We start from the raw sequence: 15,680 nt of genomic DNA on the forward strand, positions 1-15,680 counted from the left end.
TGCAGAAGAGGGCAACCAAGATGACCGAGGGGCTGGAGCACCTACCTTATGAGCCAAGGCTGCAGCATCTGGGGCTTTTTAGTTTGGAAAATGGGCGACTATGGGGAGACATGATAGAGGTGTATAAAATTATGCATGGAATAGAGAGTGTGGATAGAGAGAATTTTTTTCTCCCTTTCTCACAACACTAGAACCAGGGGTCATCCCATGAAACTGAAGGTCAGGAATTTTAGGACCAGCAAAAGGAAGTACTTTTTCACACAGCAAGTAATTAATCTATGGAAGTCTCTGCCATGGTATATGGCAATGGCCACTAGCTTGGATGGCTTTTAAAGGGGCTCAAACAAATTCATGGAGGACAGGTCTATCAATGGCTACTTTTCTGGTGGCTATAGGCCATCTTCAGAGGCAGGATGCCTCTATGTACCTGTTGCATGGGAGAAACAGCAGGAGAGAGGGCATGCCCTCACCTCTTGCCTGTGGGTTTCTCAGGGTCATCTGGTGGGCCACTTTGTGAAACAGGACGCTGGACTGGATGGGCGGGCCTTGGGCCTTATCCAGCAGGGTTGTTCTTATGTTCCTGAAAGTGGTGTACCAAATTCCAATTCTTCATAATATAGATTCTATACTCACTGGTGCATACTTTGATATGTCTTATCATCCCCACATATTTCTTTGCCATATGTATATACTGCCCTATATAGAATTTACAATGTGCAGTTTGCAATTTAAACAGCCACTAAAATTGAAAAATCATATAAAAAGTTTAAAATTTCAATTAAAAACATTACAACACCATAAATGAAAATCCTGATAAAACAGGATTTTTAAAAGCCATTTGAAAACCAGAGATGGGGAGATTCTGATTTCATTTGGGAGTGTGTTCCAGAATCCAGGACAACCCTAGAGAAGGCCTGTTTTTAGGTTGCCACCAAGTGAGCCAGTGGCAAGTGCAATCAGACCTCCCCTGAAGATCTTAATAGGCAGTGGGGATCATAAAGAATAGCAGTGTGTGCACAGAATCGATTCTACCAGTTCGGTTCAAATTCGAGTCAAATTGAAACCGATCCACTGGACTGGAAAATGATTCAGTTCAAGCGTCAGACCAGTTTGGAATCAGTTTCATTCGGCTAGAGGGGGCATGCTTGTAAAAGGGAATCCAGTGAGGAAGAATTTCCCTTTACAAGCAAAAGGGGTAACCCTACCTGCCTTTAAAAAAACTCCTAATTGGGGCAGTGAGAGAACATCTTGTCATTGTCATTGTCGCCGCAGCTCTTCCAAACTCCAGACTGAGTCAATCAAAGTTGCACAGAAGTCACATAAATGGTGATTACACAAATTTGCATCATCAAGCAAATGGCCTCCACGCATACATGGAGGTTACACAAATGCTCTTATACATGCGTGGAGGTCAGAACCAGGCCATTTTGGAGTGCCGGACCCAGTCCAAAGGTTGGAGGAGAACAGTTGCCACCTTCAACAACAGGGTGCCCTCTTGCTGCCCCCAGTAGGAGTTTTTTGTAAAGGCACGTAGTGTTCCTCCCTTTGCTTGTTAAGGAGAATCCTCAATGGATTCCCCTGTACAAGCATGTTCTTGAGATGAATCAAACTGGTTCCAAACCAGTTCCATTAGAACTGGGGCCAATTTGGCTCAAACTTGGACCAACACCCTTTTTGGAGGGTCCAGTCCAGTTCAAATCCAAACCCGTTGAACCAGGCCAGTTCTATTCAAACCAGGTTTGAATAGAACTGGTTCTGCACACCCCTGATGACGAATAGTAGCTGAGATGGACATATGTCATGGACATGGACATAGCATATACCATTTCCTTAGTATTGCAGGTAAAGAAATCACAGATTTCATATTTGGTTTATTCAAAGATACCATGTCCTAGGCATATTAGGTGTTTAGAGTCTGATTTGTCAGATGTATTTGTGTATAATGTGTGTAGGATCAGAGTCAAAGGCTACAGTTCTAAGGCCATGCATAAGACTGCCCTCCATATTTATCATGTTCCAGTGCATGATTTTTCATTCTAAAAAATGCAAAGTATAGGCTGGGATCCAAAGGACTGTGGAACTGTTCCTTGAGCCCAGGATAGTTTTTGGCTTGATTTCATAAACAGCAACCCACAGCTTACCACTCTTTCCATTTCATGCCATATGATAAACTGCTTTTGAAACTGAATGGAGTTTCAAAAGGTGTGAGATGTCACTGTACTTTTTAGTGGTGGGTCTAAATTTTATTAGACTCCTGCAAACTCCTGCAAACTCTTGGGTAAGTCCTGGGCATATTTTACATGTTTTGGATACCGGTGCTATAGTGACCTGGATATTCTGCATAAATAGGTTTTTCTTGTAGATCAAAAATCACTGCCCCACAAGACCAACTTTCATTTCAAAATCTCTTTTCAACTATAATGCTGTTGATTCAGAAACTATGATTATATACTAAATTTACAGTTTTAGTATTGTGTGTCTGTAAATACCTGAGGTATTGCTTTGTTATAAATTCTGTAGCAAAAATCAAAAGCTTTAGGAAATGGTTAGGTTTAGACCTGCGCCAAAACAATATTTTTCCTTTTCATGTCTGTCATTGTCAAAAAACATCTCCAGTTTTTGGTGGTCCTTTGATTGCCCCTCAAAATTTTATGTAGTTTTTGTACAAGCCCTGGACACTTTCCGAGCCACCACTTAGAAAGAGTGGCACACTGATATTGAGTATCTAGGAAACTGTGCAGTTCCTGAGCTGACCAACAAAGCACAGATCAAGGAAGCTTCCAAACCTTGAGGGCAAGGGAGAAGTTTAATTCCAGACCTTGGCTAATCGAGCTCAGGGTGGTCCTCAACTTGACTGAGTTCCTTTATATGCTCTTTGTAAGTCCTGCTGTATCCACATGGGAACTTTTTGAGGAGGAGAAGCTATCGCTGCAGACATGTTTGTCTTCCCTGGTTATTTGCCTGAGCTGACTGCTGAAGGGAGAAATTGCTACTGCTTCCATCTTACTGTATCATTGCTTGAACAGAATTCCTGAACTCTGGAACAGACCTTTCTACCTTAGCACCTTAACTGATATCATTTACTGACAGAGCATCAGATCATTGGTCAGGACAGATGACAGGGCAACAGATCATTGCTAAGGAGCAAGCCCCGTGCTCCAGATTAACTATATTTTGTCTTCAGCAATGATCTCAACATGGTCACCCCAGAAATGAATGTAGAGGACTCTAGGTATGAACAGCACGACATGGCAGCTAGAATTAGAACATAGACTTTCAACTATGCACCTAGATTTTGGGGTACAGCTTCCTTGGACTAGTGGGCTACAGTTACTTGTGTTTTTACAGAACAGCCATTTCATGTTAATGCTCCTTTCTTTGTATTTGAATAAATGTATTTGTTTTGTCTCAGGTGTGTGAATAGGAGAGCACTCATCCAGACATACAGATTAGGGTCCCGGGTTTCCTCAATGGAGCAGCATTGACATCAAGAAAGTAACTCCTAGATCTTTGAATCTAGATCTTTTTGTTATATACACAAGGGTAATATATACACCACAGAGTAGCAGTACACTATTTCTTAGCTACAGGAATGCAGACTTGTATGTCAGCTTTTATTTCCAAACTGACCTTCCATTTTCTGAAACTAATTTGCCATATTGCTTTGCAAAGTATGCTCAAGGACTTCCTCTGCAGAATAATGTGCTTCTTATTAAGAACATCCTAGAAAACTCAGGAGGGTTGCGTACAAAGGAACAAGACTGAGACACATGAATTTCCATCCTCTAGTCAGATATATGATATTGATGACCAGGATGTGTATCAAGGCTATTGTTAAGAAGACAAAGAAAGAGAACAGCTGTAAATCTGACAAACTGGCTGTCTCTATGGGCAAATATGGCATATGAAGTACAGCCTGCCAGAAAGATCAATGCAGAAACATAGCCAAAACTTTGTATGGGGTGCAATCAGCCAAAGTGTATTATTTATTTAACAGATTTATTCCATATCATGCAAACTCTGAGGTGGCTCACAGTAAAAGCTATGACACTTGATGATATAAATATTGTTATAAATAAAATCTAGTCGCTAAGAGTCTGTCATACTCTAGAGTCACACCAAGAAATTGAAACTTCCTGTTCAAGAAGTTCCTGTTCCGATCAAGGTGTAGGTGCAGTCACTAATGGCTTCCACTGAGTTCTGTGGGACAAAGTAAATGGACAGAAATCTTGTACACAGTTGAGAGGGACTGTCCAGAGTGGCTGTCTGTCCTTACTTCCAGCGACGGGTCCACAGGGCTCTCTGCAGAGGCAGGGATGGGCAGCAGCCAGGGAGAGAAGGAGAATGCCCCACTTACGGACAAGAACCAAGCTCCTGAGGCCCCAGGTAAACTGAGGCAGCCAGGAGCTCCAGCGAGGGCCAGGCAGCTGCGGGGAAGGGATATGAGGGAGGCACACCCGGATGATGTCAGCAGTGTGATGCCCAAAGGGAGGGGGCCAGAGAGGGAGAATGGAGGTCCAGGGAATACTCCCAAAACAGCTGTAATGGATGAGAACACAGGGAATAAAGGAGGGAATTGGCCCGCTACAGGAGGGTCGGAGGTGTGTGGCCTGTAAAGAGGCATATAAGGAGCCAGCCAGGGATGAGAGGCTGGCTTTTGGGGAGTGTCTGTGGCCTCCAGAGAGAAGCAGAAACCAGGACTGACTAGCCAGGAAAGGAGGAGGTCCAAGGTGATGTTCAATCCACCCCCCTTTCCTTACTCTGAGGCAGAAATGGCCAAGCCCTTTCAGGCCAGCCAGTGGAGAGAAGGGGGAGTCTGGCCTGACAGGGACCAACACTTATATCTTGTCTAAGATATTGGGGTCTGCACAGGTAATGGGCAGCTCAGAGTCCCTAAGTATGCCACTTTACCGCTTCCCAAATAAAGGAAAGGCTGCCATCCACTCCTGTTACTAAAAGTAAAATACTGCATTTGCTCTTCATTGTCGTGGGGCAAAACCTGCTCACCATCCCTGACAATGTATTACTTTGCGACTTATGCCCTCTCCCAAGTCCTTTTGACATACCGGCCCTCCTCCCAAACACAATACAGTCACATAATGATATACATTTTGCTCGATACAGCATTTTGTATCATCATGGTTTCTGCCTTCTGGAGTTCCCTACTCAGGGAGACTGTCCTGGGAATTTGTTCTACTTATTTGTGAATGCTAAGGAATTAAATATCAACATTTTCACAATACTAAGCATAAAATGAACTGTGGCCACATAAATGAACTAGGCGGACATAACTATTAAAGTGTATGCTAACAATATTTACCACACTGTAAAGAAAATGAACACTGTTATTGGATTCATGTGCTATTTTTATGTTTGGCATATTTTAAATGATTTATCATATATTCATATGATTTTGCTTACACCTTCTTTAGAATTTATTCTTTCAAGCTGATGAAAACCATAAATAATGACTTGTCCTATGTTCCAACAGAAAGGTGGGGTATAAATTGTTTTGATAAATAAAATATTTGGCTGTCTTATCCTTGACTTGATCTGCAATAGCAACTTCAGAGCAGAACTAAACATTACATGCAAATGTGTGTAATGAAATCTTGATGACTGCTTTTTCTTAGAGAAAAGACTCTTTAGGAGGTTTGGCTTTGGAATGGAAGAGGAGAAATGCTCACCCCTTTCCCACTGACATTTCCTCTCCCATTTCCCCACTTCTCCCCTTCTCCCAGCAGCTTTCCAGATGCATATGTGCAAGGGTAAACAATGAGTGCAGAATGCCTACTAATCTGGTGGCTGTGGGCCACCTTCAGCCTCAGAGTCACTATGCCTCTCAGTACCAGTTGCAGGTGAGCAACTGCAGAAGAGAGGCATGCACATACCTCTTGCCTGTGGTCTCCCCAGAGGCATCTGGTGGGCCACTGTGTGAAACAGGATGCTGGACTAGATGGGCCTTGTGCCTGATCCAGCAGGGCTGTTCTGATGAGTTTGGAACACTATGGGGGGAAATGGTTGTGGAAAGTCACAGTAGAAAAGCAGCTGGCAGGGGAAGTATCCACTTCTCTCTTTTTCTGCTCCAGTTTACCCATCCTAAAGTGGCTTTTCTCTAAGAAGGATCTCCATCTGGATTTTGTTATGTACAGTTGTGTGTAATGTTTAATTCTGCCTTTATCCACAATGCTCAATAGTGGTATTGGGGCTAATGTTCAGTCTCACGTCTAGCAAGCTGTCTGGAACTGTTTGCCAGGAAGGGTAACCAGTAACTGGTGTGTATCTGTGCCAATCTCTGGGATCCCTATGGACCAGAGGGGAGATTGTCTCCTCTACAGGACCAGCCAAGTGACATAATTCTCTTGCATAACAGCAAGAGCAGGAGGTGTTTGAGTATAGGAGCACCAATGTGCAATATCTCCACTAGTAGAAGCACTACATCCTAGTATCCTTTCCTGGGAGCTAGTGTGCTAATTGGATCAGGAAATTCATTTTTGAAATGGGAGAAAGTATTTGAAAATCTGACCTTTTCAGTTTATTATATTCCAACATGTCCAGTCTGTCAAATTAGTCATCTTTGCCCAAGACTCATACAGGCTTTATTTATAATGATAAATCTTGCAATCTTAATACCTGAAAAATGCTCCCCGATCGTGCTAGTATCTTCTTAATAATGACTAAATTATAATCTTTAATCTTTAAATAATGATCTTTAAATAATCTTTAAATAATGTCAAGATTAGTAAGAATTACTCCACCATATATTTCCACCTAGGATGGTATTGGGCTTGTAAGCCATTTAGGAGAAATAATTAATTATATTAGAGTATACAGAATGGTTACAATCATAAGGTTTACCTAAAATAATTGGATAACTTACATATGGATTAAAAACATGTGTTAGCTCTGTCCCTTTATGTTTTAGGCCTTAGAATTAATGGCTGTCAGCATAGAGCAGGCCAAACAAAAATAATTTGCATCAGTTCGTAGTAAAGAAAAATGTAATAAGAATGTGGATAAACTCTGTGTTGTGTTTTGTAGGGCAAGGAGTTAATCATATAGCATCCAAAAACTATAGCACAATACTATATATGGCAAAGACTATGGACCCGTACAGAATTATTAGTAGAATCTTTGAGTAAAGCAGCCTCTGGCTCCCACAGTGTTAGACTATCTCACTCCAGCTGTCCTCCCTCTGGAGCTGATTTGAAGAAGACTGAAGATGGGCCAAAAAGCAAATATTGGAGAAGCATCCAATTTTTAGGAGACTGACATCTACAGATAATTTTTAGTGGGAAACCTGATGCACAGCCCTCCATTACCAGAAAGAGGCCTGCAAGAAATCTTCAGCATCCAAAGTGGGCATGGAGGGAGGGGGGAGGATTTTCACCTCTCTCCCCTCCCTCCAAAAGCCCTTTCTGCTGGTATAAATCTATTCCTGAGGCATGTGCAGCCCTCAGGAACATATTTACACAAGTGGAAAGGGCTTTTGGAGGGGGGGGAGATGCAAAAATTTCTCCCTCCACCATGTCTGATCTCTTGCACAAAGAAGCTTTCAGTGCAGGAGTTGAAGTCTGGACCCATAACCCTTCTTCTGGTGACCAAGGGCTGTGTATCATGTCTCTCAGTGACTTTTTAAAAAACCTACTCATTAAAGAATCATTCCTCTTCAGTACTGAACCCAAGGTTATGATTTGTTTGTGAAACTGGACAGTCATACCTGGCTGAGAGCTGGTCTTATGATAGCAGGCCGCATTAATGTATTTTTGTTTCTGACAGTATGGGAGTAGACAGCATCTTCCATTATTGCAACCTCAGAAAACACCCAGGAGCAACCATGCCATTCCCAGAACTTAAGGAAAATTAAAGAATAAAAGTCTCCCTTGCTGCTGCTAGAAGTGCAGATATAGGAAAGTGGCCTTCTCCTTGCCCCCTGCTTGTTCCTGGTGGGGGGTAGTGGTGGGGTGGTTGCACTGAAGGACTGAAATGAAACTTTGGAGGGCCAAAAGGCTCAGGTCAAAGTGAAGCAAAAACCCCACCTCAGTGGATCCAAATCAATTTTGAGACTCCTCCAAAATTATGAGGTGTCCCCCAGATTGGACCTGCTTCACACTGCCCTACTAATTGGAACTTGTCAGATGGAGCGTGTTCTTCTGAAGTAGTTTCACCTGTATTCATTTCTGGCCTTAGTTGAAAGTGCTGGCCCTAAATGGCCTGGGGCCTGCGTACCTTGAGAACTTTTCCGTATATGCTAATTCCCATGCATTCCTGCTTCATGCCCCTCTGCTGTTTGGCATGGTGGATACAAGAGACAGAGCCTTCTTCAGTTATAGCATTTTCATTGTGGTGTAGCCTCCTTAGGGAAGCCTGCCTGGACCTGTTATTTTATAGCTTCCACCACACAGGAGGGCTGTGAGGGGGATTAGATAACTTGATTCTGGTGAACTGCTGCTAGCTTTTCTGATTTTCTTGCTCATTTTACCTTTTTTTTTTGGTACAGAAACAAACTTTTCAATTTTATTTTATTTTTAAATGCATTTAAAAGGAGAGTACCAGCCTTCATGTGTAAACTCTAGAATCTGCACTCTTTGGTAACTTTGAATACACCTGGGAAGAAAGGGGTCAGAGGGAGATCACAGTTTTTAGAAAGCGTTTGAAATCTTGGCTTTTTATATGATTGTCTCTACTGCTGCTTCTTTGTATTTTGTATGGTTATTTTAATAATAATAATAATAATAATAATAATAATAATAATTTATTTAATAATAATAATAATAATAATAATATTTTATGCGTGTATTTTAAATCTTTTTAGTCAGATCTATCTTTTTATATTTTAGCTTAGATTTTAATTGTGTGTTTTTATAGTCTTGTTTTAATTTTTGTGTAAACCGCCTTGGGATTGTTTTAATGAAAGATGGTATATAAATTTAACAATGAATAAATAAAAATAAAGGGCACAGGAGCAACACTATAAAGATGAGAGCTTTTCAAAGCATCGAAGATGGTGTGGTGATAGTGTCATCCTTGCCCATTCAATTTTTTAATTTTATTTTCAGTCTTTTTGTTTTCTAGTAGTTTTCTAGGATTTTTATGTTAAGGAGAAAGAGCTACAAGAGTCAGGATCAGAAGGAACCATAGGTTGTTTGATAACTGTTACCACTGTAGTGATCCATGGCCAGAGCTCCTCCCATGCATGCAATAAATCCTTTCTAAGAGCTCAACTCTCCACTAAGCTACTGGCCATGGAGCACCACAGAGCAAAAGGTTAGGATCCAGCCCCCTGCCATTTTCATGACAGATCACAAGTTCAGCTGGCCTTTTCTCTTGGCTCTTTTGCACCAACACAATTAAAACAGATCTATAAGATAAGGTTGCCTTATACTAGTAGCCACTGTAAAGATTATTAAAATATAGCTCACAAATTTTGTTCTGTTTATATTTTGTTGTATATGTAGACCATGGTCAGGATTTTAAAGAGGTGTTTGTTTGCAAAAGTAGCAGCAAATAAAAATGGTGAGTAATATTTTCTAAGATGCTTTTTAATCTTAAGTATCTCCTTTACTTTGGGATATAGTAGGGTGGTTCACACGATGGTTACTAGGGCAGGAGATGCGTCCTACCCTCATTTGGGAGCTGGGAGTGCTCCTAATTTGTAATTGTTTTGAGATAAAAACAGGTTCAGAGGTGGGGATCTTTATTGTCTGTTAACTCTCTCTGAGTAGGATATTTTTTCCATCTACCGCGTTAAGAAGCTGGGGAAGGAATCTGGATAGGGCACACTCATTAGGATGAGTGTGCCAGTGGGGGCTTGACAGATGACCAAGCGCCTCTGATCTTGTTTTTAGTCTAACACATGGCCTCAAATTGGGAGCACACAGAGCTCCTGAAACTGGATAGGTCTTGTCTCCCACCCAGCTTATGGCCGTGTGAACTGCCCTACTGTCTGCTTTAAATAACCTGGCAAATAGTTTCTGCATGAAGATGAGAAATATGCAGAGCTCAGCATTTGTCCAAACTAAACTTAAACATCTAATGAGCAGTCCTAATCAGCAGGAAGTCCCAAACTAAACCTGACTTCTAAAATAAGAAAATGGACAATTAAAATAGCACTTTAAATTGGCAACTCATAGAATAAAGCAGAACACTATAATGTTTGGTACTAGAGGAATTGTAGACTTTCCCCTTAACTTTCTTTTGAGGGGAAATCCCTTTGGTTTTTAAAGACCGTATTAAAACTTTGATTCCCAACTTAGAGAACCTCAAACTCAGAACAGAAAAAGAACTTTCAAAGGGATCCAAATGTGGAGATATTGGAAAATATTGGATTAGACAAACTATGATGGAATATTTTGAATGGCCAAATATCAGCGGGGGTTCAACTTTAAAAACAGCAGGATCTTGTTCTTTCCAGATGGGAATGACATATTGCAGGTAAAATAGGGGATGAGGCAGGATGTCAACCAATAAATATATGTTTTTAGCTTTAGAATGGACCTGATTTAGGAATTTGGTGAATGCTCTGAGTTACTTTCGTAGACCCACATTTTGAAAGGCTAATTTCTCTGAATAAAGAATAAGAAAAAGATAATATATGAAGGTGAATAGAGAACATTAGAATAGTCATGCTGGTTACAAACAGTGGTCTCTCCAGCAGCTACTTCTCATATTACATTTTGAACTTGTATTTCATAATGGCATATCTAAATCTATGTCCTTCACAACACACATCACACACTTGCATTTAAATAGCTGCTTTTTCTGGTAAAATAAAAGGAAATAGAGCCTCGGAAAGACAGGGCTGCTCCTAACATGTAATTTAACTGAGAACAGCATTTATTTAAATGTGCACATACTGACTGACATCCAAACTAATGCCACGTGTTGCACTGCCATGAAGATATTGCACTAGCTAGTTCCATTAAGTTGGAAGCTTGTATTCCAGACACATGTACAACTGATTGTGTGCCTCCTGCTGTGAAACCTCTTCTTCAGTCCATATATGTTGCGGGGAATTATGCAAAGCTATCTGCTGTCTTTGTTGCACATGTGCAATGCCATTGAAGTGGACCAAAGTTCAAAAGGTTGTGAAACTTTGAGTGTCTCCTCAGCTGTGCAACTTTCTTGCATGGGTACATTTTTATTCATTGCCCTAGCACAGTATTACAGAGGTGTGCACAGAACCGGATTTGCCAGTTCAGCTCAAATCTGGACCAGCTTCGACCTGGCCTGGCTCGTTTTTGGCCCAGTCAAGCCAGACCCAGTTCAAGTTTGAACTGAACTGCGTCGACCGGCTTGAAGCTATACTGGTAAAGGGGAATCCAGTGAGGATTATTCTTTACCAGTAAAGGGGCAGGGGGGCTTTTCTAATTATAGAGGGGGCAAGAGGGGAGTAAATAAGTACTTACAAGTACAAGCTGCGGCAGCCATGGGGGTTGTGGCAGCAATTCTCCCACACCAGCTTTCCCCTGAGTAGCCCAGGCTGGTTTGGTCCTCGTTTGGGTACTTTGCAGGCATGGAGGTCACTAAAATGGCAAATGCACTTCAATGTTGGCAAGTGTAAAGTGATGCACATTGGGATGAAAAACACTAACTTCAAGTATATGTTGATGGGATCTGAACTGTCGGTGACTGACCAGGAGAGGGATCTTGGGGTCGTGGTGGACAGCTCGTTAAAAGTGTCGACTCAATGTGCGGCAGCTGTGAAAAAGGCCAGTTCCATGCTAGGGATCATTAGGAAGGGGATTGAAAATAAAACTGCTAATATTATAATACCCTTATACAAAACTATGGTGCGGCCAGACCTGGAGTACTGTGCACAATTCTGGTCACCACATCTAAAAAAGGACATTGTAGAACTGGAAAAGGTACAGAAGAGGGCAACCACGATGGTCAGGGGCCTAGAGCACCTTTCTTATGAGGCAAGGCTACAACACCTGGGGCTATTTAGTTTAGAAAAAAGATGACTGCGGGGAGACATGATAGAGGTCTATAAAATCATGCATGGTGTTGAGAAAGTGGATAGAGAGAAATTATTCTCCCTCTCACAGAACACAAGAACCAGGGGTCATCCCATGAAATTGATTGCCAGGAAATCAAGGACCAACAAACGGATGTATTTTTTCACTCGACGCATAATCAACTTGTGGATTCTATGCTACAATATGTGGTAGGCTTTAAGAGGCGAGCTTTAAGAGGGGTTTGGATAACTTCTGGAAGGTTTTAAGAGGGGTTTGGATAACTTCTTGGAGAAGAGATCTATCAAAGGCTACTAGTCGGAGGGCTATAGGCCACCTCCAGCCTCAAGGGCAGGATGCCTCCGAGTACCAGTTGCAGGAGAGTAACAGCAGGAGAGAGGGCATACCCTCAACTCCTGCCTGTAGGCTCCCAGTGACATCTGTGAAACAGAATTCTGGACTAGATGGGCCTTATGCCTGTTCCAGCAGGGATGTTCTTATGTGAGATCAGGTGTCCCCAGAGAAACCAGATCTTGGAAAAGCCAGACCTTGTACCTCAGAGGTGCCCTAGATAAGAGAAGGTCATAAGTTTAGTCTTTCAGCTGATTTGACATACATACCACCAAAATATATCACAGTTTGCATGTAAATGCCACTAAAATATGCCATATGCTGTGGCATTTCATACAGAAGGTGTAGCAATTGAAAGCTCCTTGTTGCATGCAGCAGTGTCTCCATGTTAGTCTTAGGTGTACCAGGGATTTGTGGCAGTGGCATACAAATGCTGCTTACTCTTGTGTCAAAGCACATGATAAGTAGCCCTCAAACACGGTCACAGTGCAGAAGGGTTTTTTGGTATGCCCCACATGGAATCTGTAATGTTTAAATTGGCCTTAGATCTTCTGCAAAGCAGAACTTTAAGTATGGTAAATAAATATTGTCAAATAACTGAAAAGTTCCCCTCATTCTCTGCAAAGCAGTTAACTTTTCCTCTTTTCTTTCCCCCATCTTCCTCTGTCTATTTTGTTTGGGGTTTTTGAGGAGACATAGCAGCATAGTAGCAGAGAGAGTCATTTGGTGATGTCCTTTCTCCGACCCTCTTTGTGTTCTCCTCTCCCCTTTCGAGTAAGAAAGCAATGGAGCAGTTCAGGGCAGGGAGAGAGAACTGTTCCTCTTACTTAAGAGGAAGCCCATTGAACTGAATCATTTACTTCTGAGCAATCCTAGGATAGTTAGCAGGCTTGCTGGGATTACTCAGAAGTGAGTGATCTAGTTCAATGGGCTTCCTCTTAAGTAAGAGTGAATAGGCTTGTACCTGTAGAAGGGTGGCTTGCTTTTGGAGTATGTGTATGTGTATGTGTGGGCTCTGCACTGCTAACTGAAAGAAACACAATGGATATAGAAATAAAGATTTTACTTTACTGAGAAACAAAAGACTTCACAGTGCCTTGCAGCAGAAATTAGTAGGAGGTTTGTGTCTCTTTAAATTTCATGACAGAACAGGGAAGAGATGGAAGGATGGGGTGATACTGAATCTCCAAGAGGCAATTGCTGTCAGACAGAAGTGCCTAACCACAGTTAGGGGCGAGTCTTCCTTTCAGGCATAACACTTTGGCGGCAAAACTGCAGGAGAAAACCTCATGTCCCAACTGGAGTATGTCAGGGCAAACTGGAGTTAACTTTTGAGGCTTAACAGGGGTTTTATGCATTCGGGTGTAATTAAGTTAAAAACTCTGGCAGCTTTAACTGCAGTTAATGTGTACGTGTGAACTGGCCCTGTGATGACAATAATCAGAATGTATTCAATTAGTTTAAAGTTTTGAAATATTTAACCATTATCATATTAACCTGGGAAGTACCGATAAGACAGAATTTAAAAACTGTTCCAGGAGGGATCTATTGTTATCTAATTTGTGTCATCAGATATTGACAGCATGGTAATGCTGTATCATCAAATATTTCAGCATGATAATCTTTCTGACCGTTGTCATGTATAAAAGATTGCAAAGTATTTTGTCGAGGAATGTAAGAAGCTGCCTTACAGCTACTTAGTCAGACCATAGGTCCATTTAGTTCAGTATTACAGGCCTATCGAGAGATGCTAGGGATTGAATTTAGGACCTTCTGCATGCAAGGCAGATACTCTACCACTGAGCTATGGCCCCATACCCATTTTACTGGTAGTTTGCTAAGGAGATCATCACCACTGGATTTATTTTACATTAAATTGCTTGTAAGTGGCCCCTTGGCAGTATTAATTTGATTAATTTGTAGTTATCTCTTCCTTAATTTTAAGTCTTGTTGGTTCATTTCATATTATGAAATTTTCCAAGGCCACTGAACAAAATAATTCATCTAGATCCTATAGGATAAAAATCTATAGGTTAAATTGCATAATGAGTTTTAATTATATAATTATGGCATTTAGCGTGTGGAGGTGAAAGTTTACTATTAAATGCAGAAGTCAAGACAAGGAACACAAAAAGTAAGCTGTGTGTTTGATTCTGTGTTTCTTTGTAATTTTATACAAGAAGTTCAGTGAGATTTGTCCTTGACCTTGGACACTGGGTGATTATAGCAAATAATATAGTGCTGTTATGGTTTTTAGAATCATAGAGACACCTTTGTGAATCACTAAGTGCACTTTAGCAAAGACTTCATTTAGATTTAGTACACTGTGTAGGTAATCAGTGGTGGGAACTGAACTGACAGCAATTTAACATGATTGGGTAAGGTAATTACATAATTACCAGTAGTGTTTATAAATGCATAAGGATATTTTTATTGGGGGGGGACTAATTGCTTTCTTACTAAGAAGAAAACTAAATAAATACATTTGTTGTCACAGGTTAAGAGGACGTGCTTCACTCCTATATGAAATGAACTCTTGTTATGTAATAAAGTACATTTGTGTAGCCTCTTCTGTTTTGTATCAAGGAATTATGTAATGTAGACTTCTATTTAAAATGGAGCATATCTGGAATATCAAATGGATATTTAAAGTCTATAGAGGTCTCATTTATTTTGGCTTTTTTGAGAATCCAGGGGTAAATTCTTGGATGATAGTCTGACTTTTTTAAGCAAGCTATGAGAACAATTCAGTATTACTTTTGATTATCTCTGAGTCAAGCCATCCTTCTTGTGTTTACCATGCTGTCCCATGTATCAAACATGGTCCAGTGAGAGGGATGAGATCTCTGCACTAGTTTCTTTATGTATAAAGTCAACAAGCATGATGAGGGTTGGTATTGCTGTTAGCTGGTGGTCAGATTCCTGGCACTGGGTGAGTTCACACGTAGAGTGGCACCTGAGATTGGGGTGAGCAGCTGGTTCACCACAAGCGCATGCCCCCCATGTGAGCCTCTACTTCATCTCCAGCTTCGGATATGCCAAGGCTGGTTGTGATGTCCCTACCCATCTATTGTGGCATATCCTGCCATCAGGGAACTCAACATCTGTAATTTATATTTGAAGTAGGTACAGATGTTAGGTTCCCTGAGGGAAGGGTAGGATATGCTGAGATTGGTGGATTCATACATCACGACCAACCTTGTCACATTATTAGAAGTTGGAGCAGAACTAGAGGCTTGCAAGGGGAGTGTGCGTTCCTCAGGAAACTTCGCACCTTAGGTGCCACTGTACATGTGAACCCTGTCTTTATTATGAGAGAAATGAATAGGGAATTCCATTATGCACCATTTCGATTTTATTGTGGCCTAAACA

General features: G+C 41.2%; 1 protein-coding gene across 24 annotated transcripts in view; it reads left to right on the forward strand.

Moving 5' to 3' along the window:
- The window catches only part of ERC2 (ELKS/RAB6-interacting/CAST family member 2), a 1,070,068-nt gene that overhangs the window by 949,705 nt on the left and 104,683 nt on the right, over positions 1 to 15,680 (forward strand). The gene's annotated exons all lie outside the window — the stretch shown is intronic.

This window comes from Hemicordylus capensis, chromosome 2 (assembly GCF_027244095.1).
Source record: "Hemicordylus capensis ecotype Gifberg chromosome 2, rHemCap1.1.pri, whole genome shotgun sequence".
Classification (NCBI taxonomy): Eukaryota; Metazoa; Chordata; class Lepidosauria; order Squamata; family Cordylidae; genus Hemicordylus; species Hemicordylus capensis.